Source organism: Peromyscus californicus, unplaced genomic scaffold, assembly GCF_007827085.1.
Source record: "Peromyscus californicus insignis strain IS unplaced genomic scaffold, ASM782708v3 Scaffold_6__1_contigs__length_162567912, whole genome shotgun sequence".
Classification (NCBI taxonomy): domain Eukaryota; kingdom Metazoa; phylum Chordata; class Mammalia; order Rodentia; family Cricetidae; genus Peromyscus; species Peromyscus californicus.
This window is the reverse complement of record NW_026294584.1, coordinates 51,200,508-51,213,969: the sequence shown is the minus strand read 5'-3', so window position 1 is coordinate 51,213,969 and position 13,462 is coordinate 51,200,508. Positions and strand designations below refer to the sequence as shown.

Below are 13,462 nucleotides of genomic sequence, written 5' to 3'. Positions count from 1 at the left end.
GTGCCTCCCCGCCAGACTGACCCCTCTCTCCTCTAAGCCTCTAGCTCCCTTAATATCAAAGAAAAGCTTAACTTGGACCTGAATTAGGGTATTAAAGCCTGCAGCATAAGCTGTTTGCCGTTTGTTGGGATTAAACCCACCCGGGGAGGGAGGGATGACTCCCATTTGCTCTGCTGTAGGCCTGTGCATTAGTTTGGACTCCACTGCTGCTGCTGCTGCCCTGGTCCAGGAGGGAAAGCGTCCCTTCATGCTTAGTCATGGGATGTCGTGTGCCATCCAGCTCCAAGTGTAATTGGAGACAAGATTATCTTGAGGCGGGTGGTGTCCTTTTCCCTGTTGTCATAGGACTGTTTTGAATTAAATTATTTTAGGAGCAGATGGCTGGCAGAGGGATGCTTTCGCCTTTGTTCCCGGTGAGTTGAGGATTTAGCTTGTTTTGGTTGCTCCAGGTGCTGATGATCTTGCTCTCCAGGTTGGTAGGGAGGGTCACATCTTACATAGGAACAGAGTAAAACCAAAGCCAGCCTGTGACGTCGTCCAGTAAATGTACCTTGAGTTAAGCGCACATTTCAATGTCTTCCTTATCTCTTCAAATAGGATCTCACAAAGAAAGAGTCTTCAAATCCCACCACAAGTCCCGTGTTGATGTTGACTATAATAATACGGGTTTTTGAGAAGCTTTACCATGCCGTTTATTTTAACGTCGTTGGCCTGTAGTGCTTACAGCTTTCTGAATTTTCCTCAAGTTCCTTTCATGTTCCAGGGATGTCACTGGTCGTTATCTGGGCCCCCATCTCCAGAGGAGGACGTGGGAAGTGTGGTCAATCACAAGCAGTTAGTCCCAGAGAACCAGAGAGCTGGAGATGACACATGCCGAGTTTTGTTCTCTGGGGTGTGCTGTGGACTTTGGCCCCTTCAGCTCCCTGTGTGGATGGGTTGTTGTCTTAGTCAGGGTTTCTATTGTTTGGACAAAACACCATGACCAAAAAGCAAGTCTGGGAGGAAAGGGTTTATTTGGCTTACACTTCCACATTGCTGTTCATCATTGAAAGAAGTCAGGAGAGGAAATTAAACAGGGCAGGGTCCTGGAGGCAGGAGCTGATGCAGAGGCCATGGAGGGGAGCTTGCTGGCTTGCTCCCCATGTCTTGCTCAGCCTGCTTTCTTATAGAACCCAGGACCACCAGCCCAGGGATGGCACCACCCACCGTGGGCTGGGCCCTCCCGCATTGATGACTAAATGAGAAAATGCCTTACAGCTGGATCTTATGGAGGCATTTCCTCAGCTGAGGCGCCTTCCTCTGACGACTCTAGCTTGTGTCAAGTTGACACACAAAACCAGCCAGTACAATTGTATTTTATCAGGGCTGAAGAGCTCTGCTTTCTATTGGCTGGGATTTTTCCCAGCTACAGTTGAAGTCTCTTCAATGACTGACAGAGAGGCCACTTGTCATTTAGTGGGGAGCTCTCCTTTTTGAATCTGGGATGCTTATCTTATGACAGTCTAGAGGGCCGGGGGATTGATGGGGCAACATGGCATGTGACCCAGGCTTGGCCAATTGGACCTTCTTCTACCCCAGGACTTTGGGCTCAAGGGAGGAGTGGAGCCATGGAGCTGAGCAGTGGAGCTAGCCCCGAGGGACAGATCTAGATATGGCTTTCCCAAGGACACAACCCTGGCTGGCTGCTTAGCTACCCAGCCAGTCTCTCCAGACTTGGGATTTCTGTGTAAACTTGAGTCTTCTAGTAAATTCTGTGGCTTCTCTGAAGTCCTTCTGTGGAGTCCCCTCTTGCCTATGTAGACAGTCTTTTCCATGGCTAACACTCAAGACTCCCAACTGAAACAACCTTGTACACACAGCTAGAGCCACATTTCAACTGTACTTGCAAGGCCAAGCTTCAACACTCATTTTTCGGGTGGTGAAACCTGAATCCTATTGGCAGGCAAGAGAACCAAGACCCAGGAAAGCAAATAGAGCTTTCTTCCTTCCTTCCTTCCTTCCTTCCTTCCTTCCTTCCTTCCTTCCTTCCTCCCTCCCTCCCTCCCTCCCTCCCTCCCTCCCTCTCTCTCTCTCTCTCTTTCTTTTGCTTTTGTTTTTTTTCGAGACAGGGTTTCTCTGTGTAGCTTTGGAGCTCGATCTGTAGACCAGGCTGGTCTTGAACTCACAGATATCCTCCTGCCTCTGCCTCCCGAGTGCTAGGATTAAAGGCGTGCACCACCACTGCCCGGCCAAATTGAGCTTCTTAAGGGCAGGGCTTGAGGAGGAGCTGGAGGTGGACCCAGATGAGCCTGAAGGCAGAAGGCCCTCTTGCCCAGCAATTTCTTTCCTAGTGTAGTGCTTTCTGTTTGAGTCAGGGCTCAGACGTGAACCAGGGGGGAGTCCAGACGTCTTAATGAAGGTATGACTTACTAAGTAAGAAAGGATGTCAGAGGAGGACTTCCAGAAGGAGTGTTTAAATTGTGAATTTAAAATCCTGGGGACCTCCACTATGTTACAGAGGCAGGCTCTTTTCTGTGGAACATGCATCTCAGTGGCGGCTGCTCATGAAGTGTCCATACCCAGTTGTGGCCTGGAGCATGGATTTGGGGGCAGGAGGGTTTCCTTACTTGAAAACCTGCCTTCTGGGTGGGGGCGGAGCTCCTGTTCATAATTTGATTTCTGTGGGTGCTCTCCCCCGCCCCCCCCCAGGTCTTTTTTCACTTCCCCCACTCCCCCTGCACTGTGCACCTTCCCACCACACCCTCCTCACAACCGACGGCCTGGACTCAGGAAAGAAGGTGCAGAGGGGAGACTTCTGCCGGAACTCCCGGAACTCCTTGCGGTCCTCGCCGGCCAGCCTGTGCACATGGCTGGTCCCTGTCCCTCTCTGCCCCTTTCATCTGCTTCTTCCTGCTCGCCTCTGTTCATTCCTTATTCTTTCCGGCCTCCATGGCTTCTCTGACTTGTTTCTTCAGTGTGGCTCTTGTCTAACATTTGTCAAAGTCCCTGCAGTTGCCTTTGATTTATCCATGGTGTTGGTTCAAACGATGGGTCCTAAGACATCAGTACAGACACACACACACACACACACACACACACACACACACACACACACACACACACACACACACACACACACCCGCTGCCACACACATACTTCCTGAGCCCTTGCCTAACCTGCCCAACAGACACCTGAGTTATTTTACTTCTCATTTTGAAGGAACGTCAGGGAGTGGGGGCTGGGGAGACGGCCCAGCAGTTAAAAGTGCTTGCCCTGCTCTCCCAGAGCACCGGAGCTTTGTTCCCAGCACCCATGTGGGGAGTTCACAACTGCCTGTAACTCCCATTCCAGGGGGACCTGATGCCTCCTTCTGGCCTTCCGTGGGCACCCACACACATGTGGCATGTGCGCGCGCACATAAACAACTTTTTAAATCTTAAAAGAATTTCGGAAATATACAAACGTAGATTAACACACAGTTCCTGCGCCAATTTTCAGGTTCCCCTAATAATAGCATCATGCGTGATCCTAAAAGAGTTATTGAAACTGAGAAATGACCCTTGGGATGGCACCGTGAACTTAAACCACATACTTCATGGGTTCACCGGTCTCTCACTTGTGGAATCCAGTCCAGAACCCTACCTTGTGAGGCGTTGCCATACTTTCTTAGTCTTCTCGAGCGACAGGTCTTCAGTCCTTCCTTGTCTTAAAAAATAAAGTTAATTAGTTCAATTTATGTATGTGTGTGGGCACGTGCATGCTGTGACATCTGTGTGGCGGTCAGAGGACAGCTTTTGGGAGCTGGTTTCCTGCTCCCGCTGCCCTGTTGACTCTGGTTTCTCTTGTTTCTGCTGGGCTGCCCATTCTAGGCTTGCTGTCTCTTCCTCCCACTCCACTGTTGGACCGCTGGGATCACAGATGCACACCGCCACCGCCGTGTCTGGCTTCTTAGGGGTTCTGGGGCTCAGACCCAGGCTTTAGCCCGGACCCAGGTCCATCTCCCTGGATGAGCTCCTTGCCTTTTATGGCCTTGATGTTTTTGAGGAGTTGGGTCGTCTGTGGAACATCTCTGATTTTGGCTGATGTTTTCTTATGATTAGCTTTTACAGCTCTAAGAACCGAGCAGCCTCAGGGGGCCCCTCCAGATGTGTCTCGTCTCTCCCGCCATAAGTTGTCTGCACAAAGTCCGTCCCTTCTTTAATTCCTGGAAGCCGGCCTCAGCATCCTGAGGTGCCCACCAGCCTTTCTGTCTTGATCTTTTGGGGTCCTTTACATAGGTGACCCGTCTCAGTCTTGATTCTGCTTTTGTCCCACCTCAGTTTCTGGTATCCCTGCCTCTCTGGCTGCTCCTCATTTTGGCAGATTTATCCCAGGGCCCCTGTGTCCATGTGCATACTCCATGTCACTGCAGGGGTTTCCCCAGAATAAGCCTCAGGCTCGTGTTCCTTAGACTTTAATGGGCACTGGAGCCCCTTGGGAACCTTGTGAATGGCGGGGCCTGATTGAGTGGGGTTTCACGTGGCCTGAGTAGTTGTGCTTCTGAAGCACGGCCAGGCACAGCTGTTGGACCACCTCGGTTGTCCAGCTTCTACGTGCATCTTTCTAAGGCACTGTCAGCTCGAGCTCAGCCACTGTGGCTGCATAGGGGATCTCTCTGGCTTCTTTGGCTTCTGTGGACCTGCTCTTCATACAGCAGCAAGGGGAATGGACCTCAGGACCCACGGTTCTGATCATGTTCTTCATCGGCTTCCTATGCTTTATGCTAGTACTTGGCATTCTTGCCTTCACGTCTCGGTGCCTCAGGTGTTCCTCAGGCACTGCCCACTTCGTTCTTTGAGACAAGTTTTCTCTATGGCTCGGGGCTCTCTGAGTGTTCTAGGCTGGATGGCCAGTGAGCCCCAGGGACCAGTGTCCCTCCCAGTGGTGGGATTATAAATGTACGCCAGTGCGCTTGGCTTTTTTTTTTTTCCTTCGGAGCTGAGGATTGAACCCAGGGCCTTGCGCTTGCTAGGCAAGCGCTCTACCACTGAGCTAAATCCCCAACCCCGTGCCTGGCTTTTTTTTAAATGTGGGTTCTGGTGGCTGAGTACAGGTCTTCAGGCCTGCTGGGCAAGCACTTCCCTTACTGAGCTAGCTCCCTAGTCCTGAGGTAGGGTTTTTTTTTTTTAGCTTGCTTTCTCCTACTTTTCAGACACACTGTTCTCCTCTGTTCCTCTCTCTGCCAGTGGACTGTATTTCCAGTCCTGTCCCTACTCCACTGCAGCAGTCTCCTACACATCCCACACCCTCTGTGTCCTTTAAACAACGACAATAAGGAGAACAGGGGCTTACCTCAGAGGAGTCCCATTAGGGGGCATGCTGTCTCTTTGCAACACCAACTCTGATGGCTGCGCTGAGTCAGGGCCAGCCTCAAGCACTTCCTTACACCTTAAGCCAGTAGAAAAAAGCCTGAGGACTGTTCTTACAGAACACCAGCCTGGGGCACTCTTACCCGTGTTCATACCTCATTTACACGTAAGTGTGTGCACAGACACATCTGTACACTCCGAGGCTCATTTAGTCCTAAATGTGGAAAGTAAACACTTTAAAAAACGTTGGAAATTGTGTAGAAGCATCATTACACCTTTCAGTAGGGGTGACAGTTTCTTAAACCGTTCTGTCTTTTAAAACGCTTATTTATTTATTTGTTTGTTTGTTTATTTATTTATTTAATTTGTTGTTCGTAGGCATGTGCATGATGCCACAGTGTGCATGAGGAGGACAGAGGACCAATTTCAAGTCAGTTCTGTCCTTCCATCATGTGGGTCCTGGGGCTTGTCAGATCATCACGCCAGGCAGCAAATTCTTTTCTCTGTGGAGCCATCTCACTGGCCCAGACCTCCCTGTTTTAAGACACACACACACACTCACACACACACACACACACATATACACACACACACACACACACACACACACACACACACACACATACACACACACCATTCAGAGGCAAAAATTTGATCAAATGGAGACCAAAAGACACTCCTAGACAATATTAAAATTGAGATCCCAAGACATCTTTAGAGAGAGGCAGTAAGCACAAGTATTCTATTTTTAGACACACACACACACACACACACACCTATAACGTAACATAATTCAACTTGCTTTTAAACTTAGGTATATACACATGCACACCAATTCTTTGTATTTGTGTATATATGTATGTAACACACACCCCAGGATATGGATAGAAAAAGTCACCAGAAATGTTTTATAATAATAATGGCCAGTGGTTCAACTATTCATCCACAGTAGATGGATTAAATACATTTTGTGTGTGTCTGTGTGTGAGAGATAGAATTCCTGTTTAGTGAACATGACTAAGAATTATAACTACTATCGCTTCTTGGTGTATTGGCTAAGATCAATTAAAGAGCCATAACTACATGAAAAAAAAAAAAAAGCTGGGCAGTGGTGGCACATGCCTTTGATCTCAGCATTTGAGAGGCAGAGGCAGAGGCAGGCAAATCTCTAAGAGTTTGAGGCCAGTCTTGTCTACAGAGTGAGTTCTAGGACAGCCAGGGCTACACAGAAAAACCCTGTCTTAAAAAAAAATCTGAAAACAACATAGAATGAAAAGAGTAAATTGTGATGGAACACATACCATGTATTCCATCTTCATAAAGTTCGAAAACGTGAGTTTTTGTGACAGATGATTAAAAAAAAGATATGAGAAATACAGAATTCAAAATAATTACCCCTGTGGCTAATGGGTAAGGGGTGGCCAGCGCGGCTAGTTGTTCTTTGTATTATCCGTATGACACACACACACACACACACACACACACAATAGTGCTTCTTATCTACTTAGTATCTGGTCACCACTGCCCGGTGGAGGAGAGGGTACCCCGGCCGAGGGTACCGGTCCATGCTGGGGCTGGGGAAGAGAGGGAAGGTACTGCTTTCTAAATGAGGGAAAAGATGAAAGGTCCGGGAAGGCACTGAAAACCCTCCTCAGGACATTCTGAGAAGGAGAAAAGGGGGTGAACATTTGCCAAGTTGCTCAACAGTTGATCTGACTGCTTTTGTGTTTAAGTCTTAGGCGTCAATGGGGGCTTGTTTTGTTTTGTAGATTGAATATCCACAGCGAGTTGAGATGAGTCATCATGTTTTGGAAACTACACAGTTTAGCAGAGAAGCAAAAACAGTAGTTCCATTTGGATTAAAGCTCTTTAGAGGTGGGTGACCTTGCTGTTTCCCAGGCCAACTCAGAGATGTCTTTTCTTGCCAGCCCTCAGGCCTGTGGCCTGGAGGTGTCCATAGGTTGGCAGTGGGACTCAGTCTAAAACAGGCCCCTTTGTGTAGATTCCAGTAGCCACATTTATCATGTGCGTTCAGCTCGATTATAACACAACACAGTCTGACATGTTTTCAACTTTCTGTATCAACAGTTTTGGTAAAATGGACTGGTAAAACATGGTGAGCTGTGAAGCGTCTACCAAACTGCCTTTCCAGCCTGTTTACCACCCTGTCCCCCAACACATACACCTTCAGGTGGGGATGTGTTCAGCAAGCCTCATTTGTGACGGGTGGGGATTGGCTGGGGTCTTCAAGGAATCCCGTTTGCACGAAGAGTCCATGATTCCACAGCGTTCTGCTGTAGTCAGAAGAGAGTTGAGATAGAATAAAACGACTTAAAAACATATTTCAGAATGCCACTTTGTTTTGCCTGCGTGAGTCTCAGACAGACAGTTGGGTGTCTCTGTCACTAATTTTTAATCACTGCGAACAAACTTGGCGTGGTGAAGAGGGCATATGGGCAGTTTCTGGCCTGGAATCATATCTAGCATGGCCAAGTGGGCACCCAGGGAAGGGGATGTGGGAAGCACCGCCTCCACACTGGCCCCTGGGGACGAGCGCTCAGACCTGGGTCAGTGGGGAGAGAAGCATACGGCCCCGTCGCTGGCAGCGTTAGCTTTTAACAAGGCCCCCTCATCATTTGCACGCCCACGTCACTTGCACGCCCACGTCAGTGCCTGAGAAACAGCACCTCTCCCCAACCTCTCTCCCTTCTCTGTCATCAAAGAGAAAAAAACCCTTTCACTCTTAGGGAATCTAAAGCCTTTATAGCTTGGAAACTGATCTCCGGGGCTTGAAACGTGAGTCCCTGATGCCTTTTATGTGGAGAGGGAGCCTCACCTGGGATTTCTAACCTCTTCCTGAATTAACTGCAGAGGTAATTCCCCATGGCATCGCAGCTGCCGCCTCTTCGGAGCTGGTGACTCTCCCCCGGGGCTTGGCAGAGAGAATAAAACCTCCTAGGTTGGCACCTTCCCGTCCTCGGTGGGAAGTTTTTTTGTGCCTGCTCTTTTTCAGTTGGGGACTTTGAGGTTTATTTTTAATCTTTCTGACCACTTGGCTGTTCCTCATCCGGGCCCTTCAGTTTTCTTTTGCGTCAGCTCTTTGGGTTCACAAATCAGCTCCTGAGCAAGGCACCTTGCATTTTCTCTCTTACACCCTTCTGGTTCACACGAAGATGCGCTTCTCATTTTAGAAGGGGTCTTGTCTTCTGTTTGGCTCTTGCACGTTATAGCAGAGTGTTTTTATTATTTAAAAAAGTTTTATTATGTGTATGTGTCTGAGTGTATGTCTTTGTACCACATGTGTGCAGGAAACTTTGGAGGTCAGAAGAGGAGTCAGAGCCCCTGGAACTGGAGTTACAGATGGTTGTGAGCTGCCGTGTGGGCGCTGGGAACCAAACCCAGGTCCTCTGGAAGAGCAGCCAGTGCTCCTAACCTCTGAGCCATCTCTCCAGCCCACATGGCAGAGTTTTAAAACAGACATACCAAAGTCGGGCGGTGGTGGTGCATGCCCTTAATCCCAGCACTCGGGAGGCAGAGGCAGGTGGATTTCTGTGAGTTCCAGGCCAACCTGGTCTACAGAGGGAGTTCCAGAACAGCCAAGGCTACACAGAGAAACCCTGCCTTGAAAAACAAAAACAAAAAACAAACAAACAAACAAACAAACAAAAAACCAGACATATAAATTCTTATCTTAGACAAACTTTCAAATGTGTATTAACACAGTTGGACAGAATTTTATAACCTTTTAAATGTATGCTTTTTTTTTAAACTGTAGAGAAGAATAGCCAGTCTTTGGCCTGTGCTTGGTACATGGCAGGTTAAGACATAAAAGCATATAGACAGGAAACCCTACAGCTAGGCTGTACAGAAGATAGCAAATGCTTAATGATGTCACTGTGAAACAGGGTTGTTGTTGTTTGTTTTGATTAGGGGCTGGAGACAGTCAAGGGCTCGGCAGTTGAGAGCACTTGCTGCCATTGCTGAAGACCTGGGTTCAGTTCCCAGAACTCACATCTAGCAGCTCACAGCCACCTGTAACTCCAGTTCCAGGGCATTCAAACCCTCTTCAGTGCTGGAGATTAAACCAAGGGCCTCCTGCCTTCTCACTGTGCTCCGGGACTGAACTACACTCCTATGCGTTCACTTTTCAAAGTCATGCCACAGCGAAGGGAGTGACATCTAGTGTGAGTTTGTGACTTTTCAGATGCTAAGGGAATCAGAAGTGTCACCTGTAAGTCTAACTATTATTTACAAGTTACTGTCTGTTCTCAAAATTGATCAGAGAACTTGGTTTTGCGTCCCAGCTGCCATTTCCACGGGGCTGGGAGGGTGGTGCCGGGGCAGGGTGTCACACACACAGCCCCTCTGCTGTCTGTGTCTCAGCATCTCTGTAGATGTACTGTTGTAGCTGGATAAGAAGTGTATTTTGTAAAAACGCACAGATTTTTGGTTGTGCATGACAGTCGAGGCTACACAAAGAAACCCTGTCTTGAAACAAAAACCCACACTGGTTATGCACGGCATTATTGCAGATGTATACCGGCACCCCTTGCTTGTACCTTACCATAGGTTGTCACTTATTCTCTTCTGGACTTTTTTCTTCTGGACCCCTCACCAGGGATGATAGCGTTCCTTCCTGAAGGGTATTCTAGTTCAGAGACTCCTTTACCTACGGTCTTTGATTGGTATAATATCCACCCCTTGTTTCCTATTTATGTATTTTCTTGTGTGTGTGCAGGGGTGTGCACACGAGTCCATGTGTGTCTGTGGAGGCCAGAAGACAACCTTGGGTGCTGTTCCCCAGAAGCCATCTACTCTAAAAACAAAAGAGAGATTTACTTATGAAATTATTATTATTATTATTATTATTAGTAGTAGTAGTAGTAGTAGTAGTAGTAGTAGTAGTGCATATGTGTGACACGTGTGGATGCCTGTTTTACAGCACAGTCGTGGCCGTCAGAGGACAGCTGTGTGGAGTCCAGTCTTTTCCTTCTACCTTATGTGGGTCCTAGGGATCAGACTTAGGGCACCAGGCTTTCAAGGCAAGCACCTTTATCTGCTGAGCCATCTCGCTGGCCCAACCTCACTGTTTGAGGCAGGATCTCTCACTGGCCTGCAACTTAACAATTAGGCTAGGCTGCTTGCCGGTGGGACCCAGGGATCCTCCCGCCTCCACTCTCTAGAATGGGGATTACAAACGTGTGCCACCACACCTGGCTTTTTATACGGGTGCCGGGAACAGAACTCAGGCTGTCACGTCACCTCCAGCCTCTTATGTGTCTTTTTGATAGAGAGTTTTCATGGTTATGCAAATCTAAAGTGTCGGATGTTTTCTCTCAGCACTTTGAAAGTTTTGTTCCGTTGTGGTCTGGCTTCTGTCCTGTGAAGTGGCCGTGTGATCATTTACCTGCCATCATCTGTTTTCTGGCTCTGCTTGTGGTTTTCCTTGTCTTTGGTGTCCCATGAACTCTATTGTAAGTGTGTGGTTTATTGGTTTTTTTTTTTTTTAAAAAAAACAAAAACAAAAAAAATGATTACCCAGCTTGTGACTTCTTGGCCTGTTTGAGTTGATGGCTTTGTATCTCTTAGGAAGTTTAGAAAGTTGTACTGTCTCTGAAGGTTGCCTTGCACCCTCCTCCTGTTTGCTTGTTTGCTTGTTCGTTGTTGTTTCGAGACAGGGTTTCTCTGTGTAGCCCTGGCTGTCCTGGATCTCACTCTGTAGACCAGACTGGCCTTGAACTCAGAGATCCTCTTTCCTCTGCCTCCTGAGTGCTGGGATTAAAGGCGTGCGCCACCACCGCCCGGCCCTACTACTCTTTTGATTGGCTTTTTTCTAAAACTTTGATAAACGTGTTTGAGCGTCTCGTTCTGTCTTCATGCCATTTAATATCTCTAATTGTTTTTTTTAACTGTTTCATTTTAATTTACTTTGTGCGCCCTCATGTGCCACAGTAGGCCATGGCGTGCTCTTGGAGGTCAGAGGACAGCTTTTGGGAACTGGTTTTTGTCTTCTACCTTGTGGGTGTCTGGGACTGAGCTCAGGTTATCAGCCTTGGCAGTAGGCAGTACTAGCGGCTGCATTTTCTAGCTCTATTGTTCTGGTTTTTTTTTTTAAATTACTATTATTATTTTCTATTTTGTATTTGTTTGTTTCTCTGTCCCCAGTTCTGAGTATAGTTTTTAGCTTTCTCCCTCCATTCACTAAAAATCACTTCAGTAGTGTCTAAACTGCTGTTACATGCATACTAAGTTGTAAATGTTTAATTATAATTTTTTTTTTTTTTTGAGATAGGGTTTCTCTATGTAGTCCTGGCTGTCCTGGACTCTCTATGTAGACCAGACTGACCTCACATTTACTGAGATCCTCCTGCCTCTGCTTCCTGAGTGCTGAGATTAAAGGTGTGAGCCAGCACATTTGGCTCAAATTAGAATATTTTTCATTTCTGAATGCTCTTTCCTTTTTAAATATTTATGGCCAGTTTTCATAGTCTCTTTCTCATTACTTGTATATTTAGCCCTTTTGTTAGTTTATGTAAATTAAACAAACACATATCCCATAATTCCAGTATTTGAAGTCTGTAGATCTCATATGTGGGGGTTCTTCTGATTTTTTTTTTTTTTTTTTTTTTTTTGAGACAGGGTTTCTCTGTGTAGCTTTGGAGTCTGTCCTGGAACTCACTCTGTAGACCAGGCTGGCCTCGAACTCACAGAGATCCACCTGCCTCTGCCTCCCGAGTGCTGGGATTAAAGGCGTGGGCCACCACCGCCTGTCCCTTCTGACTTTTTATTTGGGGTTTTTCTCAGCCTTTTTTGTTTGTTTGTCTGATTTTTGAAGTAAGATCTCACTATGTAGCTCTAGGTGTCCTGGAAGTCACTATGTAGACCAGGCTGGCCTTGAACACACAGAGATCTATCCTCCTGCCTCTGCCTCCTGAGTGCTGGCATTAAAGGCGTGGGCCACCATTCCTGGATTTCCTCTCAGCATTTTAATGGTATCCTCTTTCCTTATGTGTTTCGTAACTTTTATTTCTGTGCTCCTAGTTATTTGATCTGTAGCTAAGGAAAGTGATGTCTGGTGTGACTGTGTGTGTGTGCTTCTGACCACGTTTTTGTGTGTTTTCCTTTTAAGAGGTGGTCTCACTATGTTGCCAAGCTGCTTTCAAACTGATGACCTCAAATGATCCTCTTGCCACTGTGACAACATGCATGTGATACCATGCCTAGCCCCAGGAAAATTTATGTCACCATCTGACAGACATTGAAGACCTGGCTTGTCTTAAATTAGGACTCTAAAACAGTTTATTAGGACCTTAGAAATGATGTAGGTTCTAAACCTGGGGACATGTTTTACAAAATTGCTACAAAGAGTCCAAGTTGAGGTAGACATTTTCCTTTGGGGCTTAAATTTGCTGTCTCCTTTCCGGAGTGTAGAAATCCAAGGTCAGGCATTGGCACAGTTGATTGTCTCTGAGGGCTGTGAAGGAGAATCTGCTCCATGCTGGCCCTCCCCTCCCAGCTCCTGATGATTGGCAGGCAGCCTTTGATTTGGGGCTACACCACCGTGATGTACTCTCATATTTCCATGCTCTTTCTTGTATGTGTGTATCCACGTTTCCCCCTCTTATTAAGATGCCAGTCATAAAATAGAACGGATTAAAGATTATTTGCACCATTTCACACACATTTGGGACAAATGGCTCTGTGAGTATAACAGTATAAAGTAAGGTTTGTGGGTGTGTGTGTACACATGCAGGCTTAAATGAAGGAAGTGCTCAGGTTTGTGACTATTTGTATAGATTGCCCTGATGCTACTTTTGACATTGTCTAGCTTCCAACTAGCATTTCTACAAATTGTGGCTATTTATAGTGAACAGATATTTTGTATGTCTTTTTATTTTATGTGTGTCATTTTTTTTTTTGCATTATTTTACGTGTCTGGTATATGCAGAGGCCAGAAGAGGGTGCTGGATCCCCTGGAATTGGAGTTACAGAAGGTTGTGAGTTGCCTCCTGGGTGCTAGAATCTGAATGCAGGGCCTCAGCAAGGGCAGCCAGTGCTCTTAACCACCAAGCCATCTCTCCAGCCCTAGTGAATGGGTATTTTCTGAATGAGTGGATTTTTTGACATCTGAAGT

General features: G+C 47.0%; 1 protein-coding gene across 1 annotated transcript in view; it reads left to right on the top strand.

Annotated features, from left to right (window-relative positions):
• Kiaa1549 (KIAA1549 ortholog) overlaps positions 1-13,462 on the top strand; it is a 132,984-nt gene that overhangs the window by 41,702 nt on the left and 77,820 nt on the right.